The 13,172-nt window shown below is 41.4% G+C and overlaps 1 long non-coding RNA gene across 1 annotated transcript; it reads left to right on the top strand.

The window, feature by feature from the left end:
* Nucleotides 1-10,777: 10,777 nt before the first annotated feature.
* On the top strand, nucleotides 10,778-12,082 carry LOC124382441. Its single transcript, XR_006925029.1, has 4 exons — nucleotides 10,778-10,914; nucleotides 10,995-11,059; nucleotides 11,147-11,214; nucleotides 11,307-12,082. It is a non-coding gene; the product is annotated as an uncharacterized LOC124382441 (long non-coding RNA).
* Nucleotides 12,083-13,172: the final 1,090 nt, after the last annotated feature.

Raw genomic sequence — 13,172 nt, 5'->3', positions numbered from 1 at the left:
CAAGGTTTGGGATACCTGACAAGCTGAGCTCTGACAATGGACCACATTTTGTAAATAATGTGATCAAAGCATTTGCAGAAGCTTTGTGCATTAAGCAAAGAATGGGGTGTGTTTACCATCCACAGTCACAAGGAATGGTTGAGAGAGCAAATGGAGTGTTGAAGGAGAAAATAGCAAAATTTGTGCTAGCACAGATCTGAATTGGGTACAGGCTCTCCCACTGGCATTGATGAAAATGCGCTCAAACAAATCGCAACACACACCTGACACCACATGAGTTGCTGACAGGACGACCCATGCCAGTTGCTTTTACACAAGGACCTTACACAGGCTCCTCACTTGAACAACTTGAAGCAGACATGTCTAGTTATTGCAAACATCTGACGCAAATACACAGAACTTTATATTTACAGGTCCGTGAAGCCACACACGGGCACAGGTTGATGAGCCACTACAGCAGGTGCAACCAGGTGACTACGTGTATATCAAAGTGTTCAAAAGGAAACACTGGAGTGAGCCACGTGAAGGCCCATTCAAGGTGGTACTAGCAACTCCTACCGCAGTCAAGGTTGAAGGTAAGGAATACTGGTATCATCTTAACCATTGTTGCAGAGCTGCGTGAAAGGACCAGAGTGGAGGAAATCTCGGCTGAGTTGGCACACTGCGCCCACTCTGACGACTCAGAGGACGACGACGGCGCAGGCCCAGCACAGGACAGAGGACCAGCATACAGGACACGTGCCAAAACCACACAACCACGGCCAGTTGAAGGAGAACCGAGGCCAGGTTGTTCGTATCAGGTTGATTCACGACCACCACATGACACACTAGACTCTGACAAACTAGAAGAGACTGTGCAGAGACTACTAGGCAACGAAGAAAACACTGTCACTCCACCTGAACAGTTTGACACTCTTAATCTACAAGATCTAGTAGACTTAGATATCGATCTACCTGTGGAACCATGATGAAAAATTCCCTAAAGACCAAACAGACTCCCACCAAAAGACACTGGGCAGTACTCGTTATGGCTCTAGTAGTATGGTTCATTTGCACTTACATTTTCATTAACCGTTATTTACATCATCCAGCAGATATATCAGTCCCTTTGTCTAACATTTCCCTAAATAACTATTCCCAACCCGCAGCAGGTCCAGAAAGTCGCACAATGTCCACAAATAGATACAAAAGGTCTAAACCACTAGGGTCTCTAGGTCACCTTGCTAAAACTAGTCTCACTTCAGAACAGGCTGCAAAGGTTTCTGTATATATGGCCAGAAACGTGCTTGCAGAACAGTTCCGGTGTGCATTGGGCGTTTTAAATAACACCAAGGTCCTACCATCCTTTCCTGTAACTGCACAACATATGTTTATAACATATACTATATCCCTTTTTCATCCCTGCAACTCTACAGAGATAAAAAACACTCCTGAATACGAGATGAGACTTGAGGCTCGAATGACCGACACGGATAAAGAAACAGACATTATAGTGGTCACAGGAGTACCCCACAGAGTTATACCGCATATTAGGCACCCGCAGTTGTGTTGATATCGCGCGTTTATGGTATTATGGTTTTCCCCAAGTAGGGATCCCGCATGGCTCGTTTGAAAGAACCTCAGTGGAATCTCTAGCGTATGGGGATGTTTTGTATAAAATTCTAGTATATGTCCCTAACTGGCAGGAAGGGATGAACTTACCTAGAATACAATTTAGTTTCAGATACAAGAACCCCAACTATCCTCTAACCCAAAAGCCCGACCTGTTTCAGATGCGGAAAGAATCAATGTAACATCAGTAAAGCAATATGCTGAAACTACAAACATTCAGCCAAACCTTAACCTGTACAGACAATGGTTGGTGGATTCGGGGCATGCAGCAGTGCCCCACTCTACGTGCATTGTATGTGACAGAAGATCTCGACGCCCACCTCGTGTTATGCCGACAGTAGGGTTAGAGGCATGTGACAAAGCACCTTATGACACCACTCATCTTTGCCCAGCTATATGTTTATTAGGTTCAGCTGCTGTTGATTATGGTGCCAACTGGATGCGCTCACGTAGTGCTGCACACCAAACATATCCTTTTACTAATATCCTTTGTATTATGTATATAGATGTATATCTGTCTAGCCATCTATCTATCTGTGCCTGATTACTGATCTTGATACTAATAACATACCCGTGGAGGTTTACTTCTATATTTCCCACTTTCATGGCAAATGCTTTAAGTCGTTGCTTGTCCAAATTATGTTGTATGAACCATGTTGTTGTTGTGAGTTCTTCATGTTGTGTGCAGGAACATGGCCGCTGGTGAACCCAGGTGGCTACAGCCGAATCTGCGACTGTTTCCTGGTGTGTGTGCATTCGCAGAAACATGTTATGAGGGATATCGCCGCCTTGACACATTCAGGGGTCCCTGTGAGGCGTGTGCAGCCTAACCTATGACCATCAGACACATTGCTTGTGGTGCCAAGACGGTGACGACTGTCCTTTGGGTGACCGGTGCCATGATGGACCCCATGAGTGGTTCGGTTTTCCTCCACAGAGGGATGAGTTTGCTTGGGAAACAGATGAGGACCAGCGAGACCAGTGACCGCCATTTTGCGCCATGCTAACATGTTTTCTCCGGAGGGAACGTGGTTAGACTCCATTCAGAACTCTGTCTATAATCTTCCTGGTGGACTCCAGATGGTCACCCGAGTCTTCACAACACGTTGCGCAATCTCCTGGCTGAGTCATTTGGGGTTCTTTCCTTCTCAACAAGAGCCCAAACACCCATAGTTTCCTGCTTACGACCTTCGTCATGCAACGCACTACTGTAACGTACTACACCATTACCTTAGGAGGCTATGTTCTATGGACAACGGAACCAGCAACACATCGGGATTGGCACTGTCGCCCTATCCTGATTCACAGATATCGCACATTATGCGGACTACATTGTTTAATTTCAATTTTCATTTTGTTTATGTGTCTCATATTTAACTGCATGTACACCCACGACTAAGGATGACCTTGGTGGTGATTCCACGTCGCGCCACTGGCGGGCAGAGTGGGAATTTTCCCTGGCATGTTTGTCTACAGGGTTTTTCGCCCACTCCTAGTTCATCGATGTTGTGGTTTGGCGCACCCATTAGTGTGAGGGTGGGAGTAATGTCGATCTTATAATGTTGCATTGTCGATCTTATAATGTTGCATTGTCGATCTTAATCATTTTGCTTTTATTTCTTTTACTTTTTGTTTTTGCTTTATTATTCTTTTCAACACACGAGTGCCTGGTAAAGTGCTAGTAACCTCTTCCAGGGCTCCAACAAGACCCCTGCGATACGCAAAGTATCTGGGTCAGAAGAAAACTACATATGCCAAAGAAGTCAAAGACTTTTACTTTGTTCTACTGCTGTATTACATGACATGTATGATTGAGAAATGGTTATAAGTGGTTATAAGCGGAATGTGAGACTATAAAGTCTCAGAGGGGGGAGTAATGTCGAGAAAAATATTTTAATCAACCATATCTAGCGTGTGTTATAATCAAACTAATATTATCAAACTAAATTAACCTAATTAACTTAATAAAGCAATATAGAACTTATTAGATATAATAGAAGTAGTCTGACAAAACCTATTTGATCTATATGTTAATCAAACCTTTAGTTACATCAAGTATTAATAATAATAATAGGGTATTTACATGTGTGAGTAGGATAGAATCTGACTGAATGTTATGAGTGTATAGAATAGGCAAAGAAGGACAGGAAACAAACTTGAGGGAGATTAAGCATCTTTATTGAAATAGCAAGGCGTACAGGCTTCAGCAGCTGCAGGAGACATGTAGGAGTAGCTAGGCCCAAGGCCGGGTGAAGACACAGAAGCATGGGCAGGAGACATGAAAGAGCGGCTTGGCCCAAGCCAGGTGAAGGCACAGGAGCACGGTGACTTGGCAAAGCAACAGGCCAGTGTGAAGGATAGGGAGAAAACTGTGGTGTAGTGTCAGGAAGTAGGAGCATCCGTGACGGCTGTTGAGCTCAGGAGAAGTCTGTGTGCTCTTGTCACGTAGAAGTGCTCTGCACAATGCGAGGAGGCAGGAAGGCATCCTCAGGGACACTTGGGCTGGAAAGATGTTCAAGAAAATGAGTAAGCTCAGCGGCAAGTAAGGAGAGCTGAAACTGGCGAAATTGTCGGCGAAGAATGCCCAACTGAGTCGTTCTGGGAGGCAAACGTGGTGGAGCTGAGCAAAAGAGACCAACAGAGATAAGATATTAGACAGGGTCAAATCACGGTGACGACGGGCATAAGCAAAAGATAACACTCATGCAAGAAAAAAGATTCTACACACAGTGTAACATTCAGTTCAGAATGCACAATTAAAATATAACCTAGGCGCATACAACTATTAATTAAAAGTATTATAATCAAGCACAGTATACAAACAATGCTATAACTCAATTAAATGAAAGTAGAATAGCAAAACAGCATTATAAAAGAATAAAGCATAACACTTACCCATTGCAAATGCAGGAGGACAAAATAGGCCGCAAAAGGTTGTTCACACTTGAGAGACTGAAGAACGTATGGTTGAATCCAGAGAGAAATAAGGGCTTTATACTCACTCATATTTTTTTTATGTATAAAATTATGGGCCGAATATAAGGGAAATTGGAAAAAACAGGAACTCCAAATATGGTGTTATTTGGAAGAATGAACACCAAGGCCAAAGATAAGGGGAATTGACAAGGATAGGCAAGATCCGAGACATAAGGGGACTTGGCAGAAGAAGGCAGACATAAGGGGAATTGACAAGGATAGGCAAAGGGACAAGGAACGGCAAGAAGGCAGACATAAGGGAATTTCTCAAGGCCAAAGAATTTGAAAAATAGAAAAGACACGGTGGCTACAGGGTATAAATACAAGCGAAACGAACAGTCAGTGTACTTCCTCACTATGGCGTGCTCTATCATTTGTTGATGTGCTGTTCATTTTGATGTGAAGTACCCACCTTCTACTGAGCTCTTTGGAACGTGCATGGAAATAAAGAAGTTTTGCTTTTACTCATTCAGGACTGAGGATCCTTCAATTGCGGTTTGTGTCTATTATATTTGTGTTTTTTCTAGAATTGGCTGGGCATTATTGGGAATCCTCTGAGCAAAGAAATCCACCCTCGATGTGTCGCCTCAGAGACGGACTCTGAGTTCCGACAGACTACGTATGTGCAGTTCAATAGAGTTTATTTATGTCTTATTATTTTATCACAACAGATTAAATATAACAGAAATAAAATGTATTTATAGATATTTTTACTCATTAAACTCAAATAATAAAAATAGCTTTATTAATCTTATAATTAGTTTATTGTATTTTATTACAGGAAATATAAGATACATATAAGCACATCTATATTTGATTGTGAAACTCTAATCAGCATGTAGAACTAAGCAGCTGAACTCCTTGGGATTTAGGATTGGAGATGTTTCAGCTCAGTTTGTCTACAGTCCTGTCACTGTTTCCCCCCGAGACCCCCCGCGGTGTCCCAGTCACTCACACCGCGCTGCTCGCTCTCTACTCCGGCTCTATCCGTCCCCGAGCCTCCGCCTGCTGCAGCGCCGCCTCTGGCCTCAGAGAGCATGACGTCCCGCTGAGCATCAGTCGCTTTTACACAGTTTACACCGTTCTGTCTTATTTACGACTGTAATCTCACTCTTCTCTCAGGAGAAATAAACAGAAAGAAAAGTGGAGAAAACGAGAAAACGTGGTGAAGAAATCAAACTGATCTGTCTGGTTGCCAGATTGTGCGATTTGAAGTAACATGGTATGATCTCTTTAAATGTACACTTTAACCAATTCTAACTGTATACAATTTCCAGCAACAAAAATGGAGCGTATCTGGCAACCCTGAGGAGAGGGAGAGCGCCACGGGCAGGGAACATCACAGAGGAAAGCCTGCGTGAGTAAGGAAGAAGGCGGGGCATAGTGACGTCACATAATTCTCTCTCTATATAAAGTGCTGCCCGAATCGCTATTGCTCATTTTCTATTTTGCGACGTGTGAAGAAGAAACGATGGAAGAAATTAGAAAACAATTTAAAAGGCTTAGAAAATTTGTTCGACGTCGTCTGCCAAAAATGAGCAACTCTGAACGAGATGCTCTGATACAAAAGTTGCAAGATAACATGCAGAATATGGCAAAAGACATGAATTCATTAATTATACTGATTAAGGAAGAGAGAGAGAGAGAGAAAGAAGGACACGCTGTTAAAGATGGCGCAAAAGCTGCAAGAGCCGAATAATTTGGCTTCTGAGCGAAAGCCCCAGGGACTGGACATAAATGAGAGGGACACCAGACTACAGCAGAACATCACAAAATTCTGTAAAGAAAAGGAAAAGACTGGAGAAGTTAGGAAAGAGAGCTTGATGACAGACATGGGCCTACTGGAGGAAATCATCCCACAGCTGGAGATCAATCCGGCATCTAAGCCAATAAAACTGGAGCAGGGGAAAGAGATGCGCATGCTGGACAAGCAGCATCTCCAGAACATCACCAAGCCTGAATCGTCCCTGCAACGGTATGATGATCGAGAGAAGACTGTAGCTCATGAGAAGAGAGAGAGGCGGGCAAGAGAACAAAAGCAACTGGAGGAACATGTTGCTCATCTGAAGGCCACTTTGGATTTTGAGAAAAGAAAATGGGAGCAGAAGGCCAAACTAGAGGAGAAGAGGAACACTTTACAGCTCGAGACCATCAGAGAGCTCCAAGAATCCTTGAAACATAGTGAGGAAAGGAGAGAATGCTCAGCATAAAAGCGATCGTTTGATGAGCGTCCTAGAGCAACTGGATGAGCGTGTTGTTCAGCTGGAGGCCACTTTGGCTTCTGAGCAAGAGAAGCAGCAGCATAACCAAGAGATGACTTATCTGGACACCAAGTTCAGTAATGAAACACCAAATATGTCTAAGTCCAATAAGTCGCAGACAATCTCTGATGAGGAACAAGAAATGAGGATGGGATCCCATGGACGACTGGAATATTCAAAGATGTTCAGGGATGTGGCTTCAGATCTAGACAATCATGAGGATGAACTAGAGGAGATCTCACTGGACATGGATTTACGGAACCCCTGGCTGCAGCAGACCATCGCTAAGTCTTCCTCGGACAGTCATCTGGAACAGCAAACAGCAGACGTGTCAACGATATAGTAACGTGAAAAAACACCTCCATGCTTATTTTTCCTTTTTTGTAAGAAATAGAAATCTTAAGCATAAATTGTGTGTTTTGTTTCTTTGATTAAAGTGTTGGACATCATTTAACTCTAATTTAACTTTAAATCAGTGATTCTCAACTGGAGAATGCTGTTAAGAACAAAATGATAAAACCCACATGATTACACAATGTGTTGAGTGTAAATTTTTTAAAGTAATTATGGTGTTTTAATTTACGTAAATCATCAGGAGACCAAACAGAACCTTTGCTATGTTTCCACACGGACGTTTAGCGAGGTGATACCAGAGAAACTTTACCTCTTCTAACCTTCATATGGATTAAATAATCAGAGAATATTTGTTTTCGATGTATAATCGATGTGAATTGGTTAATTTAAAAGGCCTTTGAGTGTTTTAAGCTTTATATATATATATATATATATATATATATATATATATATATATATATATATAGACATAATTAATCACAGACATAATTAATATATATATATATATATATATATATATATATATATATATATATATATATATATATATATATATATATATTAATTATGTCTGTGAGGTAAATATTCACTGAGATTCAGGTTGTTTTATTTATGTGTCTGTGAAGAGAGATGACAGACAAGTCAGAGAGCGCCCCTATCTGTTTTCTTTATTTTTCAAAATCACAGCATTTTGTTATTATGAGTTTACACTAATAAAAGTAGACCCTTTATAGATTTGAATGATATATTGCTCTTATCTGTACGATCCAAAAAATACAGAATAATTTATGTCCATTTCGGCGTTATGAGAAAAAAATGCCATAAAACGCGTTGGCATGTTTTTCGACCCCCAGAGGGTTAATTATGTTCATCATGGTGGATTTTGATGCTGATTTGAGACTTGGCACAAAGTAAAACACGTTAACTGATTCAAAATCATTTTTCTGTGAAGTTTTTTTTTATTTTTATATCTGAATAAAGAAAGGACGTCATGAATAAACATGAATAATATTTTTAATAAAAATGGTCAACAAATATGAGAGCTGCATTAATCACGCGTTAAAAAAATTTAATTCAATTCAATTCAATTCAATTCATTTTTATTTGTATAGCGCTTTTAACAATGAACATTGTCTCAAAGCAGCTTTACACAGATAATGTGGTGATTAAACATAAATATATTCTTTGTAAGTATGTTTGTCCCTGATGAGCAACTGTGGCAAGGAAAAACTCCCCGAGATGGCAAAGGAAGAAACCTTGAGAGGAACCAGACTCAAGAGGGAACCCATCCTCATCTGGGTTGCACCAAATGACCATTTGAAGCAGATATACAATGTTGTGGGGTACAGTGATGACGATCAGAAGCAAACTGCACTCCCGAGTCAGTGCTGCAGACACCAACTACAGTCCAATCCATCCTCAAAGCACCCGTTCTACTCCGGAATTACATGGAACCACCCAAGGTGTTGATGAGAGACCGTCCGAGCTGCACAGAAGTGTGAAGATCCAAGGAGGGAGAGGGGCAGGAACAGTGGTCACTGGAGCCTCAGGAGCATGTTTAACTCGACCGAAGAGAGAGAGAGAGAGAGAGAGAGAGAGAGAGAGAGAGAGAGAGAGAGAGGGTGACGGGAAGAGAAGGATATGGATTATTAAGTGTAACTATTGGTGTATGAAAGTTAATGTCACTGTGCAGTTTGGACTCCGGCAAGACTCGCTATGGCAGCATAACTAAAAGGGAGAACCAGAAGGTAACACAGACATGAGGGATCTCTGGGATAAGAGACGACCCACCACACCACCGTCAACAAACCTGAGTGAACGTGTGAATGTGAGGGGACGACAGCATACAAATATACCAGTTCACCAAACACTCTATATCCATGCTCCTCCAGATCTGTGCCTTTACCTAAGAAAATCTACTGATAAAAGGCTTGACTAAATAAATACGTTTTCAACCTCGACTTGAACACTGAGACTGTGTCCGAGTCCCGAACACTGATTGGAAGGCTGTTCCATAACTGTGGGGCTTTATAAGAGAAAGATCTGCCCCCTGCTGTAGTCTTCATTATTTGAGGAACCAACAGATAGCCAGCACCTTTTGATCTAAGTAGGCGTGGAGGATCATACTGGTACAGAAGTTCACTCAGATACTGCGGTGCGAAACCGTTAAGTGCTTTATACGTCAGTAGTAATATTTTATAATCAATGCGAGATTTGATTGGGAGCCAGTGTAGACTGATTAAAACAGGGGTGATGTGGTCATATTTCCTAGATCTAGTGAGGACTCTTGCTGCTGCATTCTGGACTAACTGAAGCTTATTTATGCACTTACCGCAAACCCAGACAGTAAAGCGTTACAGTAGTCTAATCTAGAAGTAACAAAAGCATGAACTAGTTTTTCTGCATCCTGTAACGACATCATATTTCTAATCTTAGCAATATTTCTAAGGTGAAAGAAGGCGATTCTGGTGATATTATTCACGTGAGACTCAAAGGAAAGACTCGGGTCAATAATCACACCAAGGTCTTTGACAGCCGTACATGCTGAAACAGAAACACCATCCAGAGATGCTACATAATCGGAAAGTTTATTTCTAGCTGCATGTGGTCCTAGTAAAAGTACTTCCGTCTTATCTGAGTTGAGCAGAAGAAAGTTATTAAGCATCCACTGTCTAATGTCCTTTACACACTTCTCAACATTGTTAAGCTGATCTCTCATCTGGCTTTGCTGAAATATACAGCTGTGTGTCATCAGCATAGCAATGGAAGCGAATCCCATGTTTATGAATAATTTCACCAAGAGGCAGCATATATAAAGAGAAAAGCAGTGGGCCTAAGACAGATCCTTGAGGAACACCAAACTTTACCTCATAGGCGTGGAGAACTCACCATTTACATCCACAAACTGATAGCGATCAGTCAAATAAGACCTGAGCCAAGAGAGAGCTGTTCCCTTTATTCCTACAACATTCTCAAGTCTAGCAAGCAGTATAGTGTGATCAATGGTGTCAAAAGCTGCACTAAGGTCGAGCAAAACAAGTAAGGAGACAAAACCCTGATCAGAGGCCAATAACAGGTCATTTACCACCTTAACTAGCGCCGTCTCTGTGCTATGATGAGGCCGAAATCCTGACTGATACATTTCAAAAATGTTATTCATAAGTAGGTGTGAGCATAACTGCTGTGCTACAACCTTTTCCAACATTTTTATATAAAGGGGAGATTTGATATCGGTCTGTAGTTGGACAACTGACATGGGTCAAGGTCAGGTTTCTTAATAAGGGGGTGGATAACTGCCAGTTTGAAGGATTTCGGTACATAACCAGTGCTAATGGAAGAGTTAATTATTTTTAAAACAGGTTTGATTACCTCTGGAGCTATCTGTTTAAAGAAACTAGTAGGCAAGGGATCGAGAATACAGGTTGATGATTTTGATGAGGAGATTAATGAAATTAAGTCACTCTCATGAATAGGAGTGAAGCTTTGTAATTGATTGTCTGCTATAGTGACACTGCTGTCTACAGGGTTACTTGTAAAATAATTTGGATTTATATTAACCGCCTGTGTGACAGAATGAATGAGGTTCAGGTGGTGATTGACACTCCTGACCACCAATCAGTAGCGAGCAGGCACTATTTAGAGTGGGTTGGTTTGAGCCTGGCATGTGTCACGCCCGGATCCTCCCCTTTTGCGGCTGCCAAAGACATTTCAGGTATGTGCTGTTAGTATGTAGCGTTGGCTAATAAGTTTTTCTTTGCTCATTGCACTAATGGCTCATTTGTGTATCCTTAGCCTGTCTTTTCAGTGTGTGTCCCTGTTGGATGCTGCTTTGGATCTGTTTATTGCCCTCCCTGCAGGTATGAGGAAGTTGTTTAGCAATGTTTAGCTTTAACGCGTGTCAGGTGGCATGAGTAATGTGCAGTCCTTGAACTTCATTTTAACAGCAGGTTATTTGAAGGCTGCGTATCCTGAGCGGTGAATTGATTCTCAGGAACTTATCTATCCGTGTTTGGTAAGTTGCTTCGGGTTGTTAGGGGGAATTACAGCATGTAGTTGCGCAATTACTTGTGTCATTTATATCTTGTATCATTGTTTGTATTATAGGATCCTCCTTCTCTCCTTCCCTCTATCCTCCTTCTCTCCTTCTCTTCTTTTTCGTCCTGGGTGATTATTGCTGGGATTCGACTTTTCCCTCGCTGCGTGCCGAGTGAACAACCTCGGCTTACAACTATTTAAAAGGGGAATTCTGCTGCTGCCATTTGGCTTCTGTGATTTGTTTTAACCGGTATTGTCTGGTCTACTGTGGGGTCGAGCAACGTGCAAGTATCGGGGCTGGCTTGAAGACGACGTGGCCGCTCCTTTTGGGTTTTGCTTCCCTCAACCTTTTAATCAAGTTCTTCATTGGTTTTTGTTTAAGCGGTGTATATGGTGAATCATATTGTGCTTGGTGACTATCCATCATCTTACGGTGGAATTGTGACCTTAATTCGCTGTTTCCTTCCTTTCTGTCTTAGATTTATTTTGCTTTTGGTTTCTTTCAGGAGCTGGGGTCCCACAAGTGAAAGTCTTTGGTGCTATTTCTACATTTGCTGTAGGACACTTTTGACGTGTATGAGTGGGTGTTTTGAGTTCACGGTGAGGTGTGTGTGAAGTGTGCTTTTGATAATTAGTGCTGATCACTCCGGTGGGTAACTCCAGCCCTGTATGCAATGATTTTATGTTTTGTTCATTTGGAAGTTGTGTAAATTTATTTAATATTTTGTGTCCGATTGTTTATTTTTTTTGTGTAATTGTCACTGGACCATATTCACCAGCGAGAACATTTTTTGTTTTATATTTTAAAGCTAAGTTTTCAATAAACTTTGTATTGTTTTATACGATGCCCACGTTTCCTGCCTACACTCAATAATAAGGGAATCGAACTTGTGTGACCTAATAAACTCTGGGGTTTACTTCTATTTCCTGGGTATAACCCTCCAGGTGGCGTAGTCGACTTGGTTAGTATATAAAGTTGAGCTTGGGTGTGACGAGCCCTTCGGCTCTCCCTCCCTGCACCATCCGCACCCCTCACGCCACACCTGGATTTCTTGCCTGATGTTTTCAATTTTATTATTAAAAAAGTTCATGAAATCATTACTACCTATTGATGGTGTGCATGTTAGTGCAGTGCTTTTATTCCCTGTTAATTTTGCTACCGTGCTGAATAAAAATCTAGGATTATGCTTGTTATTTTCTATGAGGGTGGAGAAATATGCTGATCTGGCAGCACTAAGAGATTTTCTATAATTTAGGAGGCTCTCCTTCCATGCTATTTGAAATGCTGTTAATTTTGTTTGACGCCATTTACGCTCTAGTTTTCGAGTGTTCTGTTTTAAGGTGCGTATGATCATTATACCACTGTGCTAATTTTTCTCCCTGATCATTTTGGTCTTAAGGGAGCTACATCATCTAGAGTGTAACGTAACGTTGTTTCTAGATGTTCAGTGGCCCAGTCGAGCTCTGCGGGGTCTGACGGAGATCTAATATCGGGAAGATTATTAATAAAACGCGCTGCTGTAGCTGACGTGAAAGTACGCTTAACACGGTAACGTGGTGACGTCGAAATGCAATGACTAAGGCAAATTTTAAACGAGATGAGATAATGGTCTGAAATAGCTTCAGACTGTGGAATTATGACTAAGTTTTTTATTTTTAATCCAAATGTTAACAAATCGAGAGTGTGTCCACCACTATGAGTGGGTCCTATAACATTCTGATTAATTCCGACTGAATCTAGAATGGACACAACTGCTGCTCTTAAGGAGTCTTCCTGATTATCAAAATGAATATTAAAGTCTCCAACAATTAATGCTTTGTCTAAAGAAGTAGCTAGATTTGTAATGAAATCTGCAAATTCTAACAGAAAATCAGAGTAGGGCCCTGGGGGTCTATAAATAATAATTAGTGGAATTAACTGACTTGACCTGCTTT

Source organism: Silurus meridionalis, unplaced genomic scaffold, assembly GCF_014805685.1.
Source record: "Silurus meridionalis isolate SWU-2019-XX unplaced genomic scaffold, ASM1480568v1 Scaffold266, whole genome shotgun sequence".
NCBI lineage: Eukaryota > Metazoa > Chordata > Actinopteri > Siluriformes > Siluridae > Silurus > Silurus meridionalis.
The sequence above is the reverse complement of the archived record's forward strand: the minus strand, read 5'-3'. Positions and strand labels throughout refer to the sequence as shown.